The 17,341-nt window shown below is 40.5% G+C and overlaps 1 pseudogene; it reads left to right on the top strand.

Moving 5' to 3' along the window:
- Positions 1–17,341, top strand: part of LOC115863122 (uncharacterized) — a 102,391-nt pseudogene that overhangs the window by 18,347 nt on the left and 66,703 nt on the right.

The raw sequence follows: 17,341 nt of genomic DNA, 5'->3' as shown, positions 1-17,341 counted from the left end.
AAAAGGCTTCTTTTTAATGGTTAGAGATGATCAATTGATATTCATGGTTTTACAGTGGCTTTTGAATGATTCTGTAGCTATTTTGTGATGAAGCGGGAAAGAATGATGAAATCCTTTATATGCAAGCAAGCATTTGTGCCGTTACATCTGGGAAAATAAGAAAAGGAGAGGAATGAGAGAAGATATGTTGCTTCAAACCTTAACTCCTCCAGCTGAGCTGGCTGTCCCAGCTGAGCTGGCTGTTATGCCAATATATCTACCCCTTCCTTTCCTATCCAGCCCCAATTCCTGACACTGGGACTAAGGACTTCCCCTCTTTCTAGAGATCAATTAGAAAGTCCTGCGTTAGTTTCTGGGGTATAGGGACTTGGTCCAGTATCACCATCTAAGACCCGACAGGACTCCCAATTTGGGCCAGGAGCCACTCCCAGGCCAGGGTAATTTCCACTGCTGTTATCTCATATGGGGCTAAATGCAAATGATCAGCCAGCTGGATTTCTCAGACTTATTTATTTGGAAAGATCACAACCCTCCTTATACGGAGGATCCCCTACACCTGAAGCCCACTTGGCAGCACCCATAGTTGAACCAAACTGGGACCCCAGTGAGAGAGGAATGACCTTGTTACAGCAGTATTTACTGGTGCATCTCAGTAGGGCTTTGAAAAGAGGAAACAAAGCAAAGGAGTTTGAAAAAAATTCAAGAAACTCAGCCAAAAAAAAAAAAAAAAAAAAAAAAAACTGAATTTTTGGAAAGGATTTATCAGGCCTATGGATGTCATCTTAATGCAGATCTTGAGGTCCCTGAAAATATTTAACTTTTGGGAGGGCAAAGTGCCTCAGATATCAGGAGAAAGTTGAAAAATTAGACGGTGCATTTGGAATGAACCCTTCTCAGTTGGTAGATGTTGCTTTTAAAGTGTTCAACAGGGGACAATGACAGAAGAAAGAAGAAGCAAAATGAAATGCCACTTTTCTGGCAGCAGCATTGGATTCTCGCAAGGGGAGTAACCGAAGGAAGGTAAGCCACGATTGGGGAAAGAGCAATGTGCTTACTGTAAGGAGGAAGAACATTGGAAAACAGATTGCCCTAGGCTAAAACATAAGAAAAACAATAAAAAGACAAGAACTGGGCTTCCCTGGTGGCGCAGTGGTTGAGAGTCCGCCTGCCGATGCAGGAGACACGGGTTCGTGCCCCGGTCCGGGAGGATCCCACATGCCGCAGAGCGGCTGGGCCCGTGAGCCATGAATTCCAATTTCTCCACAGGAGCCCCACGTAAAATTGACAGTGGGGAATGAGCTGATTAACTTTCTGATAGACCTCACCCTGAAGTTTTTCACCAGAACAGCTTGATATCAGATTCCCCCCCAGAACACGCTTTAGGCCTACAAATGGCACTTGTAAAAACCCCAGAAGGGGAGAGCTCTTCCCCTTCTCCCCACCTCCTTGGGTCTGTGAAAAGGTAAGACCGGAAATGTGTGCCAGCTGCACCCCAGGGAAGGCCAAAAACATACGGCCGATATGAATCCCATTAAAAAAGTATACTGGGACACCTAATCTAAAACAGTATCCTCTGAGGCAAGGGTATCACTTCTCCCACAGATTGACTGGTCCAAATACCAGCCAGTGTATTCAGAAGAGGACAAAGAGGGCCAAAAAGAGTGGGGCTTCACTTGGATCACACCTCACTGAAAATGTAATGCACAATTGTTTTGATTCCTGGGGTGCTCCTCGACAGCATGCTGCAGCACACTCATAATAATGCCAATTATGGGAGAGGTGCCACTTTACAATGGATTCAAAAATTTCTATAACGGGGCCTAACCTACAAAAGGCCATCCAGCAAGTCACTCAGAATTGCATGACTCGCGCTTAAAATAATTCAGACTGCTGTCAGACTTCCCCAGATGAGGACTCGACACAGGGGAACTTGCCCCACCGAGGACTGGAAAAAAGACTTAAATGCCTCAAGCTGCAGGAAATTTTAGATAACCTGCTAGTGTTTGTAGATACTAGTGTTGATACTTTTTCAGGATGGGTGGAAGCATATCCTACCTGGGCAGAAAATCTGAGGTGGTTAAGGAACTTATCCCCTGATTTGGATTAAAGCATTGAAACTACATTCGTCCTGGAGACCACAATCGATGGGTAAAACCAAGAAAATGAATCAATCATACATTATAAAGGAACATCTCTGAAATATGTCGAGACTAATTTAACTTGGAACAAGACCATTCCAGTTGCCCTGCCATGGATAATAGTGGCTCCCAGAAGCAGGCTTAAATTAAGCCCCTTTAAAATATTGTATCATAGGCCATTCCAGGTATCTGCCCAGGAGGGAGGATCTATAAATGCTCTAAAAGACCGAGCAGTTGCCAATTGTGTTGAAACTTTGGACACTATACCAACCTCTGCTCATGAGTTTGCCTCGAACAGGTCTGCCTATCCAACTGAAGTAAATGGTAATTTTATTGTAGCTAGTGAAGGGTCAACCTATTTTTAATTTTATCCAAATGGCACAGGAATTTAGTATATGTATTGGGAATTGGAAACAACCCCAATTTCAATTGTAAATTAGACGACAATGTGCTAAGTGGTTTCATCAGGTTCAAATAGTTGTAGATTAAAAAAATGTTACTACTGACTAAAGATTCTAAAGAATATTCATTGCCCACCCCCCGCTTTCAGCGTGAAGTAGCCAGAGTGGTCTTTGTCCTTTCCCCACAAGACTGTGGAATGGAGATTGAAAGTGAGGAGTTGTAATAGGGAAGAAACTTTGTATTCTATTACAGGTTAATCACTAAAGGGATGTTGCCTAATAATCTTAAATTATACATAATGGCCCATCTCTGGGCACCCTGCCTCCCAGGTAATGAGCATTATGCTAAAATATCTTTGTTTAGCTCACATGAAACATCCTGACCAGATCCACCTGTGAATGACTGCAGGGAGGAAGAAATTAACACCTCCCTTCTGGAGGCAGATTGGAACCAGGAAATTTTTGACTTTACTCCCTCCCCTTTTAGTATAAAAGAAGCCTGGGTTCTAACTCAGGCAAAATGGTTCTTGGGCATGATTCTGCCATCCTCTTGGTCTGCTGGCTTTCCAAATAAAGTCCCTATTCCTTGCCCTAATAACTTGTCTCCATTTTTGGTTTGTCATGCAGTGAGCAGTACAAACTTCGGCTTGGTAACATAGTTAGTGACCTGTGATGGAGACATCAACTCCTACACCTCACAGTGCTCTCGATATGTGCTTTTAGAGGTGGAGTAACAAGGAATAGGACTGCAAAGTGGCCCAGAACCTCTCAGATTAGCCTCTTTCCTTACAGCAAGTGGAGCTCATAGGTCCCAAGAGATCCTGTGTACTCGGCTACACTACTCACAATCAGGTGTTCTGGTGAGGGTGGACACACTGACAGACCTGTGAGTCCCTCAGTCACTGCTTATTGAGGATCTATTAAGGGGGAAACACTGTACTACAAAGGGAGATCAGATATAAATCTTATCCTCTCCCATTTTATAAAATAGTGGCAGGATAAATTATGTGCACAGTGAATTATAAGTCGAGATAGAAAATAAGTTCCATAGGGGAAGTACAGAGAAAGTATAAAGTGTGTCCAAAGGTGGGAAAGATGACTTCCAACGCATGGCAGGAAGAGCAGCTTTCTTAAAGAGAGAATTTAAACTGAAGCAGATAAGATTTGGATCCATGGAGACAGTTTTAAAGGACAGATCAAGGGATTGTACCAACACAGGCTACAAGCTAGGTATGTGATGGGTGTGTGTGTGAGAGAGAGAGCTGAAGAGAAATCTAAATATGAGTTACTTATGGTAAGGGTCGATCGTTTGAGCTATCTAAAGCATTAAGAAAGGTGTGGCTAGAAGTGGACCATGTTGTTGGAAAAGACCTCTAATTTCTAAGACCACCTCTGTCTTCCCCTCTTCCCGTCTTCAGCCTAGGTTAGGCCCAGTTCATGATGGCTCTTCAGTGCCAGCCTCAGAAATGTTGCTCCTGATAATTAGGGTATGGGGAGAGTCTGAAATGCTTTATGCTTTTCTAACCAGGGATGAGAAACCCAAAGCTGTCCTTTAGGAAGGCTAGTCTGACAGCATTATTTGAAGACATTGGAAGACGAGGGAGTCAGAATCAAGCTCAACATTATTATCAGGGTTCTTTCTACTCAAAATTGTGAAGTTTTACAACAAATCATAATATGAAAGAGTATCTATTAAAAATCCATGTTAGCATACCACTCTGTACAGTTTATACAGCTGGTATTTCAAAGATACATTAATCTCATCTGCTTTTATAAATCTCATAGTTTTATTACAAAATACAATGTAAAAGGACAAAATAGGCTATAAAGCTGAAAAGATATGTAAGTTATCAAGTATAGACTAGGTTCAATGAAAAACCATATACTGCAGCCATGTTTTTAAATATTTACACACTCGTTAAAATCTAGATTACCATGCTCATAAGAGCAAGGTCAGCAAGTTTTTCCATAAAAGGTCATAGAGTAAATAATTTAAGCTTTGGGGGATATTTTGTCTCTGTCACAAATACTAAATTCTGCTGTTGTAGCAAATAAGTAACTACAGACATTACATAAAAACTAGACATGGTTGTGTTTCAATGAAACTTTACAAAAAGCAGTCCACCAGCATTCAATGGAAGCTAAAACTAGTAGCTAAAAGTTTGATAATGAACAAGATATTTGCATAATCTCTAAGTATACTCCCACAAAACACACATACATGCTTAATATGTAGTTATCCACTTCATAGTCGAGAAGCTTGGAAAACAGGTTATTAGCCAAGTGGTAAGATTAACAACACCAGAAATCATGTGTCACCTGAAATAACGCAATGAGAAGAACACAGCATCATTCCGTGATGAGAAAACATGAGACAAACCCAAATTGAAGGATAATCTACAGAGTAACTGATTTGGACTCATCAAATATATCAGTCATAAAAAGAAAAACCTGAGGAAATGGTCCAGCTCAAAAGAGACTAAAGAGATATGACAAGTAAATACATCATTCTCGATTGGATCCTAGACCTTAAAAAGGATATTAATGGGATAATTGGCAATGGATTGCATGTTACTTGTACCATTGTGAATTTCCTGGTTTCCATGGTTATACTATGGTTATTTATAGTGTTCCTGTTTTTAGAAAATACATACTGAAGCATTAAGGTGTAATGGGACATCATATCTCTAACTTACTCATGAATGGTTGAGAAAAACTATGTATAAACATAGGGAGTTAGAGAATGAGAAATCAATGTGGTAAAATATTTGGGCATCTGGGGAAAAGTATACAAGAATTCTTCACACAATTTTTGCCACTTTTCTATAAGCTTGAAATGATTAAAAGTACAAAATTTAAAATGATTTACTATCATATATCAATAAAACATATCAACTAAAGGCAGGAGAAAAACACCCAAATCTCTGGGAATACGTAAAAGGATTTTAAAACAATGAGAGGCTGGTATAACCAATTCATACACTGGGCAGAACATCAATTCATCAGCAATTTCCAGCTAACTTTGAACAGAAACTTCTTAACTTCCAACAACATGTAATTCAATTAAGGAAAAAACACTGGGGCTTAGTCAAGTAGGAAATGCTAATGAAATCATGGTGTACTTCAACATGCCTCAAAATAATTCCATCAGTGTTAAAGGAGCTACACACATAAAATTGAAGGATGGGTCATAAAAAAGCATATCACTGTGATGGCGTGTGTATTACCAATGGCCTAGAGCTGCCATCAGATTTAAACTTAAAAGTTATACTTAAATGGGGCTAATCCAGGTATTACTGGTCCGTAGATTTATGCAATTTACAGACCCCCACTCTAGGAAAAAACAAATACAAAATTATGAATAAAAATAAGGTATGACAGTGAAGATTAAGAAAGAGAAAATAAATCATGAAAAATTACAAATTTTTTAAAGCTGGCAAATACAATAATCCCCCAAAATGTAATATTTTTATTAATTAGATGCTTGGCGTGACTTCATGTTTCCCTAGATTTTGTGACTACGTATTTTTTGATCTTTTCATATGACAAAATTCTGTGATAACATAGTCTATACAGAAATAGGAAGGGACTTACGCTAGCGAGGAGCCCTGAATCCTAAGATTCATTAGCTACAAATAAATCCACTTCTGCCTCAAAATAAGATGTTTCTCAGATGTTACCATGCATACAGAGAACACCGAAACAATGATCTCTGAGCTTTTGAAGGCCTAGATAAATGTAGAAGTCCAGGAGCTCTACCTAACCAACCTAGTATGTTGACCCTTTAATCACCTTATGGATATTTAATCATGAACAGTTTAAAAATAAACTTTTGAGACACGATGGGTCTTGATGGTTATTTATGCACAAGAGTGACATGGGACTAAAAAGTCTGTTGCTAAATAAGTCTAAAAGAGCTCCTTCAGTAAGTATAAATAAAAATTCTAAGTGATAAGAAAGCATCGTGTCATGATTTACTTGACCACACTCTGTGTGTGTGTTACATAAAATATTGGTGTATCTTACAATCAAGTGCCTGTTGGATTCACTAACATAAGACCCATTAATTCTGTTCCCTTGCTTATTATGAGAGAGTTTAGCTCAGAGGTCAGGGGCTTTAGGACAACTAAAAGCATTTACAAAAAATGAAAATTTACAGGATCTAAAACCCATTAGTTTGTGAACTGGGTTGGACCTAATTAGGACAGTTGGGGTCCTGTCTGAGTAGGGTCCCAGCAGCAAGATGGTATAAAAGCAAGCAGGTGCAGAAAGAACCAGAGAACAGACATGAGCTAAAGTCCTATTAAAGGTACAAAGTGAGAAAGCTAATTCTAGAGCAGGAGCAAGAAGGTTAAGAGTGAAAGCAGGTAAAACTTGGAGGACTGCCAAAAACAAGATTCGAGCCTCAGTGTTGCCTCGGTTAAAGTTCATGCTTTCCACTCGTGACTCCTTAAAGAGTTCCAGGAACACAGCTGGAAAACATCTAGCATATCAGGAGTAGTTGAAAGAATTGCACCTGTTTAATCAGCAAAGCCTGAAGAGTTAGAACTGTCCTCACATTAAAGGGATACAGCCATGCAGAAAAGGGAGGAAATTTATTCCATATGTTTCCACATGTAAAATTAAGACCAACATGTGGAATTAACAAGGAGACAGATTCTGAGTGCTGAACACGTGGACTTTGCTAGAATTATTTGCCTCCGTTCACCTGGAAGAGTGCTTGAACTTTCTAAATTATCAATGATATTGGTTACATTAATAGAAATAAGAAAGAACAGCCCAGCAATTATTGTAGTTCAGTCGTGGAATGGAAGCTAATGATCCCTTCTGAGCTTAGGTATTTTAATAGTGTAGTGCTTATTCAGTTTTATGTTACACATATTATTACATTGAATTCTCACTACCACTGTATGAAGTAGGTTGTATCATTTTATAGATGAGGCAACTGAGACACAGAGATTGCATAACTTGCCCAAAGTCATACAAAGATGAGTGGTCAGGCCAGGATTTGAACAGAATGAACCTGGTTCTAGAGTCTCTGTTTCAACCACCACACTTTTCCATCTGGCAGAGAAGAGCTAGAATAGAGTCCAGTAACTTATGAGAGGTGAATTAAGTGCTTTTTTTTTTGCTACATTCTACAAGTCTCAGATCACGCTGGATATTAGTTCAATTTTTGTTTATGTCAGATCACCCACCTTATTTTTGGTTATGTTTAATCTGTGTTAGCAATGCTGACCATTTAGCCTTATTAAACAAAGTGCTTGTAAGTTACCACAATACAAGATATAAGACACTAGGGCTTCCCTGGTGGCGCAGTGGTTGAGAGTCCGCTTGCCGATGCGGGGGACACGGGTTCGTGCCCCGGTCCAGAAAGATCCCACATGCCACTGAGCAGCTGGGCCCGTGAGCCATGGTTGCTGAGCCTGCGCGTCTGGAGCCTGTGCTCCGCAGCGGGAGGGGCCCCAACAGTGAGAGGCCTGCATACCGCCAAAAAAAAAAAAAAAAAGAAAAAAAAGAAAAAAAAAGATATAAGACACTAGATGTATGAAACAACAAATCCTTTTTGACCATATTAAAAATACTAATTAAAAACCAAAACCTCTTTTACTTTTTCTTTTTTTGGCCTTCCTCCAGATTTTCAACATTATCAAAAACTGGCATTTGCTTTCTTTCTTCAGTTTACAAGAACTTTGAAAGTTCAGCAGCCCTAGCTCAGCCCCCATTAGAAATGCTCACTCAGCCGCAGCCACATGCCAAACAACCTTCTGTTTATTCCACTGCAGTTAATTCAAAGTCATGAGAGTGACACAGATGATTAAGTGCAAGAGCTGATGGTGTGTGCAGTGGGGTAGTCAGACTGAGTACATGCCCAAAGAAGAAAAATCACTCCAGTGATCCAGAGTCAGTAATCACACTTAAGAAAATGCACTGTTAAGGAAAGGCAGTTGTCCTGGATAACAGGATATTTTTCTTAGCTAGGAAATCCTATTTCAAATGAAGATATGAAGATGCATTGCTTTGAGATTTCTAAGGAGTGTCAGGAAATGCAACATAGGACTGGTTCCCAGGAAAAGGAATAAAGGTAGTAACAATTACTGTGCAACTACCAGGTATCATAGAATTTACCAGACATTTTAACATTATGATCTGATTCAATCCTCCCAAAGCCAAAGGTCACTAAAGAGTCAGTGGTAGCTACAACTTGAACTCAGTTCATGATTCCAAATCCATGGTCATCCTACTATACTAAACTGTTTAATATATTGAATAATATATTGACAAATTTGCCTTTAATAAGGCATTCTGAGTTTTCTTCCCAGAGTCTAATGCTGTACCAGATATATGATGTGGTTGCTGTAATGAGGTAATACAGGCAAATTAATCTGTGGAAGTGTTAAAGAATGTGTTTAGGGGCTTCCCTCGTGGTGCAGTGGTTGAGAGTCCGCCTGCCGATGTAGGGGACGTGGGTTCGTGCCCCGGTCCGGGAAGATCCCACATGCCGCGGAGCGGCTGGGCCCGTGAGCCATGGCCGCTGAGCCTGCGCGTCCGGAGCCTGTGCTCCGCAACGGGAGAGGCCACAACAGTGAGAGACCCGCGTACTGCAAAAAAAAAAAATGCGTTTAATGGGACTGTCAGCAATTGCTTGGTGGTACCAGAGCTGCAAGTCCATGAACTTTTCAAGAAGAAAGCTGTGGGCAACCCATATTTTCAATCTGGAAATGATGGAGATAGCACTTAGATCTCAGCAACTACACTATAGTGCTTTCCCTGCAGATGGAGATGTGGACCTTACCTACATGATTCACAGGCTGAAACCTGCATATGTCAGGATGTATAAATTTATGTGATGAAAGAACCAAACAAGGAAATGCAACCTCAGCAGAGAACCTGGGGCAGACATGGAGACAGAAATAAGGAGATCTAGGACTGCTATAGAAAGCCAGGTGTAGGTAACAAAACTTCTGAGGAAAGGAGGGCGAAACCTGTGGGTATTAGACCATTAAGGGGAAACAGAAGTTACAAATGAAGAAAAGAGATGCCAGAGGTGCACACAAGCTGTCTTCAAAGTTAAACAGACTCAGAGTTTTAGCCTCTATAGTCCTGGAAATAAAACAAGGACCAATGATTCAGTGCTACAGAAATTTGTGTCTTAGCCCATAGAAGAAACAACTAAAAACCAGATTCAACTTAAAATGGAATGAGTTGTGTGAGGTGGTAGGAAGATTCTTGTTAATGGAGATGCCATCTCACTCAGTAAACACACACAAACACCACAACACTTCTGGGCCACATTGCCATTGCCATGAGTACCATGAAGATATCATGTAATTCATGTGTTCTGTTATTTTCCCTAGTACCTCCCATCTTTCTCTATAGGGAAAGAGCTGCAATATTTGCTTCATGTTCTGAAAATTATCTTTCCTGACTTTTCTCTGCTTAGTACATGCCTCATTACTGTCCAGAGTAACTTGGACCCCGTCATGCTTTTTTTCTAATTACCCTATTTGGACATGTCATTGTTCCCGCATTTGTCACTCTGTAATATTAATACTTCCTCTTTAGCAGCATGTCAGTAGCTCACCTTCAAATGCAACCCATGAGATTTGTTGGGTTCCAACCGTGGGACAGTAAAGTACAAAGATCAAAAGCTAGAAGAGATTATGATGAAATATCCCCCTTGCCAATTATACGTTGTTCTGTCTGAATCAGTATTTCCCTCATCTTTTAATTTATCCATTCTCAGGCCACAGCATATTTTTCTTTGCTTTTCAGGCCCATTTTAAGTTCATTGCATTAGTATTCTCAGGCTAGCTCATTTGGCCTCCATTGTTGTTCCTGGCACTTGATTTTGTTGTATTATCACTTTTGTATTCAAGGAACCATGGAATTATAGAGCTGGAAGAGATCCTAGAAATCATTTACAAGAAATGCCTCATTTTATAAATAGAAAACTATAGCTTCTTAGGAGTGATACGATTTGCCCAAGGTCATAGGAATGGCAGCAGACATGGAACCACTCTTTCAAGGGTATCATCCTGACTTCCTTGTCATAGGAAAATTGCCGATTTTCAGGTAATAATTGCTGATGACAACTGACCTACCCTGACACCTGCCATCTGACCATTCCTCTTACTTAGGCCCCAAGCAGCCAGGCTCTGATTATCTGACTAATTCATCTCTTAAAAACTATTATAGGAAAAAACTATACAGGCTTTTCTTCATCAAAGACAATCACTCCTTTTGATTTAAAAATCATTATAGAGAAGGCACCAGTTCAATAAGAAATCCAGTTATATTTACCTTTGGCAATATTGGGGGGTGTGTGTGTGTGTATGTGTGTGTGTGATAAAGGAGAAGGGGATTTAAAAGATTCATATGAACCAAAATCAAGTGACATAAATAATGTTAATTCTAAGAAGAAGGCATTTTTTCTTGTCCTGTGCCACTACCTAACATGGGGTTGTTTATTTAAAAAGTAGTATAAATTTGAACAAAACCTATCCGTTTTCTAAATCTGAAACAAAACAAAACTGGGATATCAAAAATCTCAGACCACATCTGTGCCATACATTTGTGTCTTTCATTCTGTTTGAGTTCCTAATCAGTGCTAAATTACTACAGATGGCACAGATACTGTCATCCTACAAACATCAATTCATCTAGAGATCAACCGGCCCACAGTCCATCCAGTGGGAGAAAAGAAACTGCTATTTACGGAGCACCAACTATGTGTTCAGCTCTTTCATATGCATTATCTTGTGTTAATGCCCATGACGATCTTGAGGGGTAGATATTGTTATTCCATTTGCCTTTAACAGATGAGGGAACTGAGATCATACACCTTAAAAATGGTAAAGCCAGAACTTGAATGAAGATCTGGTTAATCTCTTTTTTCTCTACACCATACTGCCTGTTCCCAAAGACCACCAGTATACCACAGGATATTCACTGAGCAGGAGTGTGTCCAGCATTAGAAAATGAAGCAAAAGAAGGAGAGGACACTGTGGAAACAGAAGAATGTCCAGGTGGCTCAGCAGTCTGAGCAAGAAGAAGCATCTGCCAGCAGTGGAGGAGAGAGGTCAAGTGGGCTGCTCGAGCGAAGCAGCAAAACAGAGGCTGAGACAAGGTCCTCTTGTCAGTCCTCACCTTGAGCCTGGGCAGAATACCAACACCATCACACATGTTTACGTAGGTGGGCCTTCTTTAGGAGCAAGGGGCAAGATGGGCAATTGATAGTTGGAGAGAAGGGATATAAGTATCCACCAATGCCCTGGATCCACTGCGTTCCTGATGGGGGCACAAGCAGGGTTCTCAAAACTTTTCTTATTAATGGGAGGCATGATTTATGACGGCGAAATCTTACACTATTCCAATCCAAATGTTGCCGTGCATACGGTATGCTAAGGGATTATAGGACTCAGAGACTTATTATTAAAAATGAAAACTATTTTCTAGGGACTGTCACCTGTAGATTTATAGAAACGTTCAGGGCCAGCCTTCTTCTCCCTGCCAAATATACCCAGTTTCAGAGTTGGAAGGGATTTTACATGTTTTCCTTATTTTCTTCCCTCCTTTACATTCTCTTTATCTTTTATTCCTTCCTTTCCTCGATTTTAAATTATTTTTAAAGTACTGTATTTACTGTGTGGTGGGTAATGAGTGAACTCAAAGAAGACAGGGAACCCACCAGAGAGGAGCTAGGGAGATGGGACATAATTATTTAAGCAAATAGCTAGTATTTTTATGGTGGTTCCTAGTATCCATATGTTAGGTCTTCACCTCTTTTCAATATTTGTCGCTTTCTCTCAAATCCTTTTTATCTTTTCATTTCTTTTTGATTTTTAAATTCTTCTACATTTTCACCTTCTGTTTCTCGAATGCATTATATGTTGGTTTTAGCCACTCTTGTGTTCCTTCTAGTTTAGTTTTCATTTCCAAATGATTTTTAAATTTCAAGCTCTTTCCCAAGTTCTGTACCCACGTTTCTGAGTGTATCTAATTTTGATTTAGTCTATGAAAATACAAATCAGAACAGTTGCCTCTGATGAGTAGTTGAGTTTTGACTGGAAAAGAAGCATAAAGGAACTTTCTGGAATGGTAGAAATATTCTGTATCTTGATCTTGGTTACATGAGTGTGACCATTTGTCAAAATTTATTGAGCCTCTATACTTGAGACTTGGACGTTTTATTATATACATAGGTTTTATCTCAAACTACGCACACGCATGTATATGTATTATTTTTAGGAAAAGAGCTTGGCAAAAATCACCCAGGGATGATGCTGGCAGTGTTACCTTAGTCCAAGTCATCTGAGTTCCACTTTTACTAATGTTATTTGCTCCTAAGGATTAGGAACCTGAAGATACTGAATGGGGTTACCATGGAGCTTAGCTAATACCATAGCATCTGGAGCATCAATGGAAATGTCCTTCAAGGACTTATTGGCTAGGGGTGCAGAAGATCCAGTGCTCCTTTTTAACTCTTTCGTGGGGCTCCTTTTCTATTGCCCAATTGAAAATTTTATGGAAACTGGTCAGCACTCATCATCAGAACAAGTCCTTTTCATGTGGCTATTCTGCCTCCGGTTCTGAGGAACAGTCTCTTCCCACGAGGCTAATGGGGCTTTTCTGGGATCGCTGCTCTGTCTGTAGCTTTTAGCATTGTGATTTCAGCCAGCCAAACTCACCTGTTACATAAATCCTGGCTGAGGTATTGGGTGGAGTCCTAGGGATCCAAGGTCCATGATACCTGCTCTCGAGTTGTTCTACCAGTTAAGGAGATCTTTGCAATCTTGAGCAGATGCTTGTGTTGAGAAGTCCAGCTATTTTTCCACAGGCTATGAGTCTACCCACTAGACTCACCGATAGTCTCAGCTGCTTCTTACACTGCTAGCGACAAATTATAGAGAAGCTGTAAGACATGCGTTGGTAGAGATAGTGAAGTTAAAGTGACCAACTTATCCTGGTGTAAACAGGACTTTCCCAGTTTTCACACTGAAAGTTTTGTGATCCAAGAACCCCCTCGTCCCAGGTAAAATAAATGATCAGTCACCCCAGGTGGCATCCTTGGGGCTCCTGATGCTCTAGGAATTGGGTCTACCTAAGCTTAATCTTCTCATTACCCATAGTATCTTAAAATGATCATTGACTTTTTTGTCTGATTATAAAAGTAATACAAACTGCTTGTTGAAAATTTATAAAGAAGAAAAATCACCAATAATACCCCCATTATGCTACATAAATAATTTTTCCCTGTGCTTTTTCATTGAGCAGTATATCATGAAAATTTATCTTTTAAATGTACATCAAAATGTTTTTTAGTGACTACCTGATAACCCATGTAACTAAATGTACTGTCATTTTAACCATTCCTCTTTGATTGAATTTGGTTTTTTTTTCCTGCTCTAGTTCCTTTCTACTTTAAATAAATGCTCTGATCAACATGCTTGTATACAAATCTTCTCTGTAATAGTTGGGCAGTATCTATTGACCCCTACCTTGGATCTGCCTTCTTCTCTTAGTGTAACCAGTTGTCTTGGTTTACTTTGTTCTGAGGAGTTTCCTCGGATGCAGGACTTTCAGTGCCAAAACTGGGATAGTCCTAGGAACATCAGGACAGTTAGTCAGAATACCTTCACCTATCTCTGAGGTCACAGGCATCTTATGGACTCAGTATTAAGGCATATTAATAGCTTCTAGTTCTGAGCTTAATGTCAGGGACTCCATGTTATCTAGAGCAGTGGTCTTTGCACTGTGTCCAGAGAAGTAGTACAGTAACAAGAGCTCTGGACAGACCTGAGATGGGGAAGCTGGTATGAATGGGAAGAGTAGATAAGGGCAAAGCTGGCAGAATTACAGGATTGCAACCTCTGCCTCAACCTCAGCAGCTCTACTTTCACTCAGTTTACGCAAACATTCTCTCTAGCCCTCCCAAGAGCCTTGCCAAGGGGGTATCCTCAATCTTAATCTAAAAAATTTAGGCTCAGAAAGGCAAAGTGACTGCATAAGCCCACCAAGTAAAACTCCCAGGATTCAAGGCCAGGTTTCCTGAGCTCCAAAGCTAGAGGCTTTTCCATTATCCAGTGAAGACTTGATGGAGAATGACATGCTGTCTCACTACATCCTGGATTGGGAGATGGAGTGCTCTGATGTTTCAGGGACACGGTTGTCCTCTAGCTCAATATCTGCGCACTCAGTCTCCTCTGGAGGAGAGAATCAAATGACAAAGTGTAAGCTCTTCAGGAGTCTTGGAAACTTACAATGGCACCCTGCAGATTGGGACCCTGTCCAGCTGGAAGGCAGAGACTATTCAAGAATTCATCAGAGTGAAACTGAGCCAAACCATTTTATTGAAGCTTGGTCTGATGGGATAACTTGGCTTTACAGGTCACATCCCAGTCTGTGTTTGTCAAGGAGGAATATCACATGGCATGGTGATGGAAAAATCTAGTACAGAGTGGAGGTTGGCCTTATAAAAAGTGACTCTAAGGTCCAGGTGTAGGGCGCAAATGGGACACAATAACGTAATTTGTTGAATTCCAGAAACTAACCACATTGAAGTACTCCAGGTTGCAGGTAAGGCAGAGCCACAGCAAGGGGTCAGCCCAGACAGTGGCAACCTTCTACATAGATCTGTCCATGCATAGCGGCCAGCCTCAAGCTGGGGCTATGGTGGAACCATCCAACCCCAAAGAGGTGACTCGTATGAGCAATGCTAGATGTAGCAGGCTGGTGTTCAAGGATAGGAGGAGACCATCCACAAAAGCCCAGGCTTGTGGGTGAGGCTAATGCAGAAGGCCGTATGCAAGGGCTGTGTAAGGGCCCACACACCTGCCCTGACTAAGCACACAGAGCCAGGGGCTGGGTGTCAGGGAAGCAGACTTGTGGAGACAACAGAGGTTCCCAGAAATCTTGGCAGGGCCACTTGAGTTTGGGTTTTAGGGCAAGACTTCATTTACCAGACAGTGCCTGAGGAGACAGGAAGCAAAGGAAAAGGGGGCTAAGCGTTAATAAAGATCTGGACTCAACTCTGTGAGGATTGGCTCAGACTCCAAAGCAGGCAGTGTGACACAGGATGAGCCCGATCATGGTAGTCACCAAGGTTGCAGCTCCACTGCTGGATCTGTGGTTACCTTTTGTCCAGTTAAGATCCATGCCCCAGGCTAACTCACTTCTCTGTTAATGCTGTTTAAATTACAAAAAGAAGACCTGCTCCTTGCAAAAACTTCAAACAGAAGTTCCTAAAGGAAAAAAGTAAAAGTTCACCTTTTCCATAATCCCACTCCACATATAATCAATAAAATCAACCTGGTGTGTACCCTTGCACATATTTTTCATCTATTTTAACAAAAATATAACTCTATACATCGCACTCTACAATTAAATTTTTTTATTTAACATACCAGAGACACCTTTTCTATGTCAGTATGTATAAAGCTAATTTATTATTTCTAACTGAGGCACTCATTTTCATAGTATTGATATAATACATGTAACAGTTTTCCCAACTAGTGAATATTTTTATTTTTAAATTTTTCTTTAATTCTACCAACATCAGCATTCGCCCCAGTCATCCTTTTTCATCATTTTGGCAGGGCCACTCCAAGACAGTAAGACATCTGATTCCCCACCTACCAGGTTTAGAAAATGATGATGGGGACTTCCCTGGTGGTGCAGTGGTTAAAAATCCACCTGCCAATGCAGGGGACATAGGTTCGAGCCCTGGTCCGGGACGCTTCCACATGCCACGGAGCAACTAAGCCCGTGTGCCACAACTACTGAGCCTGCTCTCTAGAGCCCACGAGCCACAACTACTGAAGCCTGCGTGCCTAGAGTCCGTGCTCTGCAGCAAGAGAAGCCGTCGCAATAAGAAGTCCCCGCACCACAATGAAGAATAGCCCCTGCTCACCACAACTAGAGAAAGCCCACGTGCAGCAACGAAGACCCAGTGCAGCCAAAAATAAATTAATTAAATAGATAAATTTATTAAAGAAAAAAGAAAATGATGATGGACCTGATTAACAAAGAATTAATTCTAGCAGAGGGAGGAGAAAGGAGGGAAAGGAGGAGGAAGAGACTGGATACAGGGGCTCTGGGTATTTTCATAGTCAGATTTATTGCACTTAGGGATGGTTTGTTATAGTGGAAAACACATGGGTCTGAAGGGAATTAGGAGACCTGGATCTGGGTTTCTTGTTATCACTTACTGGTTATCTCTGTTGGCCATGAATCGCATCTCATTATCTATTGAAGGAGACTGGATTAGATGACCCCTAACTGTGGTTATTCTATGGATTATTTAATGCACATAGATTAAAATTTAGGTGTTAGAGGTAGATGTGTGTGTGTGCGCAAATGTGCATGCCCATGTATCTGTGAAAAAGAAAGAGTGAAGAAGAATGAGAATATAAAAGGATTAAAGAGAAAGAAACAGTAGCAAAGAACAAATATTTAACAGCTTTCATATCCTGAACTTGAGACTCTGGTTCTTATATAATCAATATTTCTAATGCTCAGAGAAAATGGGTCTGTAAACATCAATTTCCATATTACGACTCAAGACAATAAATATTATGCATATTTTTAAAAAACTGTTGGACAGACTGCTGAGAGGGAGGTAACTTAACACATGTATTTGGATATTGTCAGTCTTGGAGACCTTGTCTCCAGTTTTATGGGAACTGAGAGGATTTAAGAATTAGCGATGAGGAATCTACTTTTAACACCATGTTTAAAGCTTTCCAATAGAATAATAAGGTTAATGAAGACAAGTCTAAGTGAAAAGGAAATTATCACTTG

The sequence above is a fragment of the Globicephala melas genome, chromosome 1 (genome assembly GCF_963455315.2).
Source record: "Globicephala melas chromosome 1, mGloMel1.2, whole genome shotgun sequence".
In the NCBI taxonomy this organism is placed as follows: Eukaryota; Metazoa; Chordata; class Mammalia; order Artiodactyla; family Delphinidae; genus Globicephala; species Globicephala melas.
The sequence above is the reverse complement of the archived record's forward strand: the minus strand, read 5'-3'. Positions and strand labels throughout refer to the sequence as shown.